The 12,071-nt window shown below is 39.3% G+C and overlaps 1 protein-coding gene across 7 annotated transcripts in view; it reads right to left on the bottom strand.

Annotated features, from left to right (window-relative positions):
• SLC10A7 (solute carrier family 10 member 7) overlaps positions 1-12,071 on the bottom strand; it is a 311,758-nt gene that overhangs the window by 141,066 nt on the left and 158,621 nt on the right. The gene's annotated exons all lie outside the window — the stretch shown is intronic.

Genomic DNA, 12,071 nt, shown 5'->3' with positions numbered 1-12,071 from the left:
TTTGTGGGATCCAAAGCTTATACAATCTGGGGGCTCTTCTTTAAGAAAGGAATGCAAAATTAGTTCCAGGGAGAGGGGCTAAAAAGTTTAAGCTTCATTAGCTTCTGAGCAAATCTGTCTCTGGTTTTCAGCCATCAGTAATGAGCTTTTGCTAATGACATGATGTAAAACAGAGCAACAAGTATCTGAAACTTAAGTTGGGGCGGAAACATATTTCTCTGAAATTGAATTATAGGAGCTATGTGGACTTTTGTGAAAATGAGCTCCTGAGATACTCGCCTCTCCCAGAAACCTCTAACGTTACCATGCACAGCATCAGGAGAAGGCTCAATGTTAATCACTCATTTCCCCTTTCAATCTGTCTCAATTACTGTTATGGGATGCTTCAATTAGTCATTCTCCTTCTCTCCAGGGATAGGGAGAGATCACAGATAACTCATCCCAAATAGACTTCACAATTTGAATCCCTCCACTCTGCTAAAGAAAAATCTTCACTGGAGACAAGCGAGATTTGCTATCAACCACTCTGTACTCTGTCAATGCCACTCTTTCATCAGACAAAGAGAGGCAAAAAGTCTCCTGGAATGGTGAATCTTCTTTTCCCTTCCCCCAGAGGAGTGAGTTCTGTTTTTCTCACACATTCAGCCCAAGACAGCCATAGGCAATTGTTTTTAAAACTGCCCTAGGATGGCCCTATCAGAAGGTAGCCCCTGAGACAGACAATCATAGTATCAGTCATCTAGACAGCATTTACCCCTTTTTTTATGCCTGTTATCCACCTATTATAAGAAGACTATTTAGCCCTAGAGTCTAAAATCTGCGAAACAAGGTTTTCAATACCTCTTTAATATCAGTGACAGAATGATCTCTGTTCATTTCCAAGGCAAACCATTCATACGATACTTATCCAAGTCTATGCCCCAACCACTAATGCTGAAGAAGCTGAAGTTGAATGGTTCTGTGAGGAACTACATGACCTTCTAGAACTAACACCAAAAAAAAAAAAAAAAAAAAAGATGTCCTTTTCATCATAGGGAACTGGAATGCAAAAGTAGGAACTCAAAAGATACCTGAAGTAACAGGCGAGTTTGGCCTTGGAGTACAAAATGAGGTAGGGAAAAGGCTAACAGAGTTTTGCCAAGAGAATGCACTGGTCATAGCAAACATGCTCTTCCAACAACACAAGAGATGACTCTATACATGGACATAACCATACGGTCAATACCAAAATCAGATTGATTACATTCTTTGAAGCCAAAGATGGAGAAGCTCTATACAGTCAGCAAAAATAAGACCAGGAGCTGACAGTGGCTCAAATCATGAACTCCTTATTGCAAAATTCAGACTTAAATTGAAGAAAGTAGGGAAAACCACTAGACCATTCAGGTATGACTTAAATCAAATCTCCTACGATTATACAGTGGAAGTGACAGATAGATTCAAGGGATTAGATCTGATAAACAGAGTGCCTGAAGAACTATGGATGGAAGTTCAGGACAGTCTATAGGAGGCAAAGATTAAGATCACCCTCAAGGAAAAGAAATGCAAAAAAGCAAAATGGTTGTCTAAGGAGGGCTTATAAACAGCTGAGAAAAGAAGAGACACAAAAGGCAAAGGAGAAAAGGAAAGATATACCCACTGAACGCAGAGTTCCAGAGAATAGCAAGGAGAGATAAGAAAGACTTCCTCAGTGATCAATGCAAAGAAATAGAGGAAAACAATAGAATGGGAAAGACTAGCGATCTCTTCAAGAAAATTAGGGATACCAAGGGAAGATTTCATGCAAAGATGGGCACAATAAAGAACAGAAATGGTATGGACCTAACAGAAGCAGAAGGTATTAAGAAGAGGTGGCAAGAATACATAGAAGAACTATTAAAAAAAAAAGTAATGACCCAGATAACCACGAAAGTGTGATCACTCACCTAGAGCCAGACATCAAGTCCAAAAACAAGTGGGCCTTAAGAAGCATCACTAAGAACAAAGCTAGTGCAGGTGATGGAATTCCAGCTGAGCTATTTCAAATCCTAAAAGATGATGCTGTGAAAGTGCTGCATTCAATAGGCCAGCAAATTTGGAAAACTCAGCAGTGGCCACAGGACTGGAAAAGTCAGTTTTCATTCCAATCTCAAAGAAAGGCAATGCCAAAGAATGTTCTAACTACTGCACAATTGCACTTATCTCACATGCTAGCAAAGTAAGGCTCAAAATTCTGCAAGCCAGGCTTCAGCAATTCATGAACTGAGAACTTCCAGATGTTCAAGCTGGATTTAGAAAAGGCAGAGGAACCAGAGATCAAATGACCAACATCAGTTGGATCATTGAAAAAGCAAGGGAGTTCTAGAGAAACATCTACTTCTACTTTATCAACTATGCCAAAGCCTTTGACTGAGTATATTCCCATAAACTGGAAAATTCTAAAAGAGATGGAAATACCAGATCACCTTACCTGTCTCATGAGAAATCTGTATACATGTCAAGAAGCAACAGTTAGAACCTGACATGGAACAATGGACTGGTTCCAAATTGGAAAAGGAGTACGTCAAGGCTGTATAGTGTCACCCTGCTTATATGCAGAGTACATCATGAGAAACACCGGTGGAGGAAGCACAAGCTGGAATCAAGATTGCTGGGAGAAACAACAATAACCTCAGATATACAGATGCTGCTGCTGCTGCTGCTAAGATGCTTCAGTCGTGTCCGACTCTGTGAAACCCCATAGACGGCAGCCCACCAGGCTCCCCCGTCCCTGGGATTCTCCAGGCAAGAACACTGGAGTGGGTTGCCATTTCCTTCTCCAATGCATGAAAGTGAAAAGTGAAAGTGAAGTCACTCAGCTGTGTCCGACTCTTAGTGACCCCATGGACTGCAGCCTACCAGGCTCCTCCATCCATAGGATTGTCCAGGCAAGAGTACTGGAGTAGGTTGCCATTGCCTTCTCCAGATATACAGATGACAACACCCCTATGGCAGAAAGCAAAGAGGAACTAAAAAGCCTATTGATGAAAGTTAAAGAGGAGAGTGAAGAAGTTGGTTTAAAATTAAACATTCAAAAAACTAAGATCATGGCATCTGGTCCCATCACTTCTTGGCAAATACATGGGGAAACCATGGAAACATGGACAGACTTTATTCTTTTGGGCTCCAAAATCACTCTGGATGATGACTGCAGCCATGAAATTAAAAGATGTTTTCTTCTTGAAAGAAAAGCTATGATCAACCTAGACAGCATATTAAAGAGCAGAGGAACAACTTTGCCAACCAAGGTCTGTTAAGTCAAAGCTGTGGTTTTTCCTGTAGTCATGTATAGATGTGAGAGTTGGATCATTGAAAGCTGAGCACTGAAGAATTGATGCTTTTGAATTGTGAGCGCGGAAGAAATTGATGCTTTTGAACTGTGGTGCTGGAGAAGACTCTGGAGACTCCCTTGGACTGCAGGGAGATCAGACCAGGAAATCGTTAAGGAAATCAGTCCTGAATATTCATTGCAAGGACTGATGCTGAAGCTGAAGCTCCAATACTTTGGCCACCTGATGTGAAGAACTGACTCATTGGGAAAGACCCTGATGTTGGGAAAGATGGAAGGCAGGAGGAGAAGGGGATGACAGAGGATGAGATGGTTGGATGGTATCACTGACTCGATGGACATGAGTTTGAGCAAGCTCTGAGAGGTGGTGATGGACAGTGAAGCCTGGCGTGCTATAATCCATGGGGTCGCTAAGAGTCGGGCACAACTGAGTGACTGAACTGACTGACAGTAGCAGTAGTTTACAGATGATTACATAGAAAATAATGATTTCTAAACCCAGAGAGAGGAATGACTCCTTTCATTAGACAAAGCATTAGTGAAGTCGCTCAGTCATGTCCGACTCTTTGCAACCCCATGGATTGTAGCCTACCAGGCTCCTCCATCCATGGGATTTTCAAGGCAAGAGTACTGGAGCAGGTTGCCATTTCCTTCACCAAGACAAAGCATTGGATCTCTCTAAAGATAAATGATTATCAAAATGTCTACATAAGTAGAAATCTTTTATCCACTCGTAAGTATCATTTTATCTGATAGCTGTAGTTATACAATGTTTGTAATCTCCATATCATAATCATAAGAAAAAAGAAAAAAAATCAACCATTTTTTTAAAAAAAAACAACAACACACAACTAAGTTGTTTGGGTTCTATGATTATGATATGGAGATTACTAACACTGTATAACTACAGTAACCAGATAAAATGACACTTGTGGATGGATACAAGATTTTTAGTTATGTAGACATTTTGGTAATCATTTATTTTCCTGGAGAAGGACTAAATGAGCTCAAGGACTGTGTGTGAAATGGTCTATTTCTGATCAGTCATTTCTTCTTTTGTGCTATCACTGGATTTACACTATTACAGTACCTGTGTCATGCTGTAATTACTGGGTGGTCAAAAAGTTTGCTTGGGTTTTCCTATAAGATCCTACGAAAAACCCAAAAGAAGTTTTTGACCAATCGAATACTTTTTCTCATGACTGTCACACCTGCAGACTATAAACTCCCTAGCTGGGGTGCAGGGGAGCACTGGGGCTATTAGTGATGAGTACAGTGCTGAACACACAGTAAGCACTCAATGAGCAGATTTCCTGAAATCATGGGATGGATCATAGTAGATGGTGAGATTTCAAAATTTTACAACTGGAATTGGAATTTTGCTCTTCAGTTAAACATGAATGGCAGGGAGCCCAATATTTTAGGAATCAATGTGGCATTTTGAAAATCAAATAATGAGGCTACTATACAAAAAGCAACCACAAAAGATGTTCTCTGCGGAACTGAGCAATGCTAAGTATGGAATGATTCTTTTTTAATACATAGTAAATTTTCTTTCTAGAAAAACTTTTCAAAACCTAGAGAGTAAACCTATTCCAGATGTTTTTAAAAAATTGTATCATTTATTTCAAATTTCCTATAAGAATGATACCTTAAGTCCTGACCTTCCTTTTCGTAACATTTGCATTTTCACACATGAGAAAAACAGAAAACTGGGAGTTATGAAACACTTCCCTATTATGAGCCAAGACACCTCAGGACAGAATTATATCAATACTGAAGGGTGGAAAGAGGAGGATTGTCTAATCAATACCAATGACACTTTGCTTGATGTCTTCTCACCTCTTCTTGGCATCATCTCCTCTTTGCACGGCTCTAATTTCTCTTTGCAAACAGGCATCGAAAACAATTCAATGTTCAGTCTGTCTCCTTATCTAGCTTGTGCTCCACTCTCTCATCACACAACTTAAGTATTTTTACTGTATTAGTGACTATTGTGGCATATGTTTACCATCACAACTTTAGAAGGTAGAGGGAAGCAATTAGACAAGATTGGCAAGTTGGTTCATGCTGATTCTAGGAGACTATATGATTCTATAATAATATTATTTTATATAATATTTACATATTTATCATTTTGATCCAGGTACTGCTTCAAGTGCTCTGCATATTAAAAAACAAAACAAAACACAACTTCCTTTCAAGTCCCCATAAGATAGCTTGTTCTCTATTAAAGCTGGAACACATGAGGCTAAGAATGACTAACAACTGACAGCTAATTTCACTAAGATTCAATCTCAATCTGCTTTCAGAATCTGTTCTCTATGAATAATGATGATCATACTGAAGACAACAGCAAAGTAACAGTAATAGTGAATACTTAGGCAGTACTTGGGAGAAGGCAATGGCACCCCACTCCAGTACTCTTGCCTGGAAAATCCCATGGATGGAGGAGCCTGGTGCGCTGCAGTCCATGGGGTCGCTAAGAGTCAGACACGACTGAGCGACTTCACTTTCACTTTTCACTTTCATGCATTGGAGAAGGAAATGGCAACGCACTCCAGTGTTCTTGCCTGGAGAATCCCAGGGATGGGGGAGCCTGGTGGGCTGCCGTCTATGGGGTTTCACAGAGTCGGACACGACTGAAGTGACTTAGCAGCAGCAGCAGGCAGTACTTATTAGGTGCCAGGCATGTTCTAATACTCATATGCATTTATTTATTATTGAAGAGTCAACGTTAGACTGAAAGTCAGAGAGACCGGAATCCCAGTCTAAGCTCTGGTGCTGAGTAACTCTGAAACTTGGGGAAGTCACCTCAGTCTCTCTGGGTCTCATTTTCCACAGATACACGTTGAAGCTATTGTACAGAGGATCTCTGAGGACTAACATCAAACTTATAGTTGGCCCACTCAGAATAGGACAGAAGAGGCCTTTGAGATGAGTGTTGGGGGTACTAGAATGAAATTATATTCTTGCCTCAAAAAAGTTGTATACTAAGTCAAACAGTATCAGTGACTTAAGACCCCAAAGATCTCACATGGTTCTCAAAACTGCCATTTGGTGGATTAACACAGAAGGCAGTACTCCATTCGGCAGTTGCGAGGACTGAATTGTGTTCTCCCCCACCCCAAATTCACATGTTGAGTACCTAATTCCCACCCTGACAGCATTTGGTGATGGGGGCTTTAGGATGTAATTAAGGTTAAATGAGGTCATATACGGTCTTAGTAGGGCTGGTGCCTTGCAACAGAGGAAGAGACAGCAGAGGCCTCTATACCTCTCTCTCCACCTCGTGTGGACGCAGTGAGAAGGCGGCCATACACAGGCAAGAAGCAGATGCTTCTCGAGGAACTGAATCAGTCAACACCGTGATTTTTAACGTCCTACCCACTGTGAGGAATAAATTTATGTTGTTTAAGCCACCCAGGCTACAGCATTTTGTTAAAAGCAGCCTGAGCACACTGAGTAATAAAGTAAAACTCCCAGAAGCTATAAAGGAAGAGACTGCTAAATCTAATTGCATATTACACAACAGATTTGTATGAAAAAATACAGTCAAAAGATAAATGAATAAAAAAACTTGCCACACATTATTATTATATAAATAGCTTATGAAATCAATACAAATGATTAATGGCTAAATTGGTTAAGAAAAAAAAAGATATGAACATTTTTGTATATTTTGATGCCTAGCACGATTTCTTGAGAGAAACTCATGGTAAAGAAGCTAATGATTGAAATAAATAATAAACTAATAACAAACTCTTAGGTTTTTTAAAGCACATAATATACAGACAGATATACATATATGGAGGAGAAAGCAATGGCAACGCACTCCAGTACTCTCGCCTAGAAAATCCCATGGATGGAGGAGCCTGGTGGGCTGCAGTCGCGAAGAGTCAGACACGACTGAGTCGGACAGGACTGAGCGACTTCACTTTCACTTTTCACTTTCCTGCATTGGAGAAGGAAATGGCAACCCACTCTAATGTTCTTGCCTGGAGAATCCCAGGGACGGGGGAGCCTCGAGGGCTGCCATCTCTGGGGTCACACAGAGTTGGACACGACTGAAGCGACTTAGCAGCAGCAGCAGCAGCATACATATATGGATGCATATAGTAATTTAAGGTTAATTTTACATATAGAATTTAAAGGAATATAAAATCAGAATATTGCATTAAAAAAGAAAAGGTTAGGTAAAAGTTAATGAACACTTTAAAAATGGCTCAACATCACTTATAATTAACAACAAATAAGCAATGCTATAATAAAGAATTGATAAATACACATCTAAACAAGATACTTTCTCTTAACAAACTTACAAGTTGGTAACACCCAATATTGGTGAGCATGTGGTGAATTCCCTTTCACACTGTTGAAAGGAAGGGCAATGATAGAACCTTTTAAGAGGAAATTTTTCAAAATTAAAAATATAAACACTTTTTGGCCCAGCAATTCTACTTCTAGGAATTGTCGATAATAATTTGCTCCAAAACCAACCAACCAACCAACCAACCAACCAAGATAAATGCATACTAATGTTCATGATCAGTTATTCATAACAGTAAATAACTAAAAACAACTTTACATATTCATTCATGGAGAATTATTTAAAGCCATTATGATATACCTTGTCAATGGACTCTTAGGCATATGTTTAACAGAACATATTGGAGTAAGGCGAAAAAAAGCAAGGCTCCTATTTTTACCTATTACCATTTGTGTTAATTTTTGAAAGTCCACATGCACACACATGTGTGTACACACAGGTATTATTCTGGTATTGTCATAAATACTTTTCTGGTAGACAGCATGAGAAGCTTAACAATGGCTATCCAGGAGGAAGGCAATATGGCGGAGGAGTAGGTGGAGGGGAAGTACTTCCCTCCCCACGGATGCATCAGGAATACATCTTCAGATGCAGAGGGTCTCAAGAGCACCAGCTGAGAGTGGGCAGGAGTCCCTGACCACCCAAAAGGAACATACAGATCCACACAAAGCTCAGTCTTCCCTGTTGGTGTTGAACCATGAGACGACACGGGACTTGCTTAGTAACACATGTGTACAACCTGGAAGTTTAGGGGAATTTTCCCTGTGTTGACCCTTGAGAGAAGCGGCAGATAAATGCTCTTTCCTTCTGTCTGGAAGGCCAATCCTGAGATATAAATGGGTCTGTAACCCCTTTGGTGGGTCAAGTGTACAAAAAAGTCAAGCAATCAGTGACGCTTGATACCAAGCAGAAGTCAACTTGATAGCTGACGCTTCCTCCATTGCTGCTTTACTCTCATTTTCCCTCACTCCTGCTTCTCCTCGGTTATGTGTTCTAATATAATGGTAGCACATAGCCTTTGCTTTCTGGGGGTTAAAGATAAGAGGGTTTGCAGATATGAAACTTTGACCTACTATATTCATCTTCCCAACACCAGAGGAATTTGTTGAAGGATGAAGCCAACATCGGTGGGTGAGGATATACTAATCACAAAGGAAAGGAGCAGGGCTCGCTGGATTATGTCAGTGCTTGGCAATTCCAGGCTCCGGTTTCATGAAACAATACAACTTCTTACTGTCTAAGTCAATTAAGTAATTGTGTATGCTGTCAATTTCAACTGAAAGTATACTACCTATATCCTGTTTAGTGTTTCAATCATTATTTGTGATTTCTTCCATTACTTTTAATTCCATTTAATTCCACAATGGGAAATAATTGTGGGATTAAACAAATATCTACCTTTTTCTCTTGGCTTCAAAGAAAAAAAAAGCAATGTCTTTTCATAAGAAGAGGCCGGGGAAGGATACTTTCAATCATGGTTTCATTTTGTGTGTGCCAGTAATATATATTTAAGAATATAATTCTTGCAAACAGAGCATTTATTTAAGAAGTCTTTAAACTATGGATGTATCTTTAATAATTTCTAGGGATCCCTTGACGTGTTTAACAATCTGTGTGGCAAACAACTCAATTAAGCTAGCATTTTCTCCTTTCCACAGCAATTTTTCTTCTACAAACAAACGACACCTGGATCTTTTCTTGCACTCTATCCTTCTCCTGTTCCCTCAAATGCAGTCGGTTGCCACGGCCTGTGGATTCTCTCCCACACTCCTGCTGCTCCTCCAGTTCAAGTGTTCACGATCTTTCACCGGATAATGGTAGTGGGAGGAGGAGATGCTGTTCATTTAGCTTCTGATCCCTTCTTATGATGTTAACGTAGTTGTGGGACTTCTGCTGTGTCTTTGTTTCAAGCAGTCTGTTCATTCAGTTATCTTCTAGTTAAGACAGATTAGAAGAAGGCTTAAGTGATATGTGTGTATGTGTGTGTGTGTGTATATTATGGTGTGAAGAAATGAATAGGACCAAAGACATTTAAAGGCGTAACCTTATTTACGAGAAATTATTATTTGCTGGCTCTTGAAGGCAAAAGAACAAAATCTGTGAATATCTATAATTGAATCTTGATACTGTTTTCTTCCTTTTTCAGAGTGTTTACTTAACTGATTCTTCAAATGATTTTTTTTTATAGTTTCAAAACGAAAAGGTTATAAATCTTAAAAACTATAAACGTTTAGAGCTTTGCTGAACTTTTAAATGTTATAATCTATAAAGCATTTAATAAATTCTCTCATTAGTGTACATGAAATACATTTGTTTGACCAGTCAGTTGACTTAAGTGTATTATATATATTGTATGAACAAGGCAGATAAAGGAGACAAAACACTCCAAAAAAAAAAAAGAGAGAGACAGAGATGTTGTCCCTGAGTTCTTTTAGTGCCAGATACCTCATACACTCTGCTCTTAAACTCCTATAGTGATCACAGAAGGTCGGTATTCACATCTCTTTTTTTCAGATTCATACAATGTGACTACACTCTAAAACTGGGGTGAGCAGGTGGGTGAGCAGTAACCTCTTTTTACTTTGAATTAAATTTCTCTTCTAAGAGATTGAACATATTTTTACTTATTTATTAACCATTCCTATAATCTCCTGTGGCATTTCCTGTCACGTTTTCCCCATTTGACTAGGTAGTTTGTTCTCTGTTTACTGATTATAGGCGTTTCTTACGTATTTTTTTTCCCTGTCAACTTTTAAAAAGTTCAAATCTCCAGAAAGGTTCCTGAGAATAGTGTAATGAACACCCATATACCCTTCACTTCTATTCACCATTGACCGATTATTAACACTTTGTGACCTCTCTCTCTCTCAAACCTCCGTCCCCTAAGTTCTTTCTCCATTACTTGGGGACTTGGAGACATTGTGACACTTCTCATGGAAACACTACAGCATCTAGTCTGTGCCTTTTAATACCTTCCACTATCCTGCTCCCTCAAAGAACTTTATTTAAGCACCATGAATTTCCACCACTTCCAGCATCATGCACTTCCTGTTTTCTTTCCTTGGAATGTCCAAATCTATCCATCCTTGAAGGCCCAACCCAAATGTCCTGTAGTCCCTGCAGCCTTCCCTTCTTGAATTTCCTTGTCTGTGTCTCTTTTGCATCACTTTCTGCTTTCTTCTTGGCACCACAATTGTTTATGTGTGTGTCGTATATGCCTTGCATCCTTGAATAGCTCAGGAGCACTTGAGGCCAAAAAGTGTGTTCAAGAGCAACTGGTATTTTCACAGAGCTTAGCACAGCTCCTTGCCGACAGGAGGCACTCAACAAATACCTGCAAAATCAACCAGCAAGCCCACTGAACAGATGTTTGTGTATGGGAGAATCAGAAGGGGATCCTGATCCTGTCAGCAACTCGTGCTGATTTTCTGCAAGTCACTTAACTTTAGTAGGGAGGATATTGATGATAAAAAATAACTTTCTTTTTCAAGAGGAGGCACTTTACACACACTATATCATTTAGTACTTACAACAGCTTTATGAAGTAGACATTATTATCATATTACCAGTGGGAAGAGAAGTGTAAAGAGTAATATGTCCAAGGATGCATAGATGACATGTGGGCTCAATGATTTTTTTGTCTTTTTGATCTTTGCACGACCCTGTCATCTTACCTGTTATATATGTTCAAAAAATATTTGCAAAATAACTTGCTTAAAATTGGGGTATTTCTTCAAGGAGAAAACTTTTTTCTTTCTTTTCTCTTTATTGCATCTATACTAGAGGATGGATGTTAGCTGGATCTACGTCATCTCATAACTTGGGCAAATCAAACCATCAACCCGCATGCCTTAAATGTATACAGTGATATCTGTCAATTATTTTTCAATAAAACTAGGGAGAAAAAAAACTAAAATAAATAAATAAATTAGGTGTTTCTTTGTGCCTACTTGGACTTTTAGAAATTCAATGATTAATACTATTTAGCCACACATACACACACAAAAAAACCCAAACAGATAATTAAAGAAAAGCTGAAACTCTCTGTTACACACAGGAAGTGACACATTAATCTTTGGTACTCTATAATTGGTTTGGCTTTAACTTTCTGATTTATCATAAATAGCAGCAACACATAAAGAGGTGCATGCTTGAAACATATGCAATATTAAGGGGCTTTTTCTTTGGGGTCTGGTGATGAGCTAGGCAATTTTAGCTCTGCTTTTATACTTGGCAGTTCCACCAAAATGCCTCACCTGGGCATCTGTGATTTCGCTATTAAACTATCTTAGAAGCTGATCCCCTGCTCTTGGACAATGCTCAGGGCAAGAGTCCAGTGTCAGGCCCCTCTGTCAACAAACACTGGATATGGTGCTATTTTTCATAGGACTGAGAGTCAGTGGCCAGGGACAACCTTTCTGGTTGATTAGGGAT

Source organism: Moschus berezovskii, chromosome 19 (genome assembly GCF_049115385.1).
Source record: "Moschus berezovskii isolate FMDL1 chromosome 19, NW_MosBer_1.0, whole genome shotgun sequence".
NCBI classification, from domain to species: Eukaryota; Metazoa; Chordata; class Mammalia; order Artiodactyla; family Moschidae; genus Moschus; species Moschus berezovskii.
This window is presented reverse-complemented; position numbering and strand designations above follow the sequence as displayed.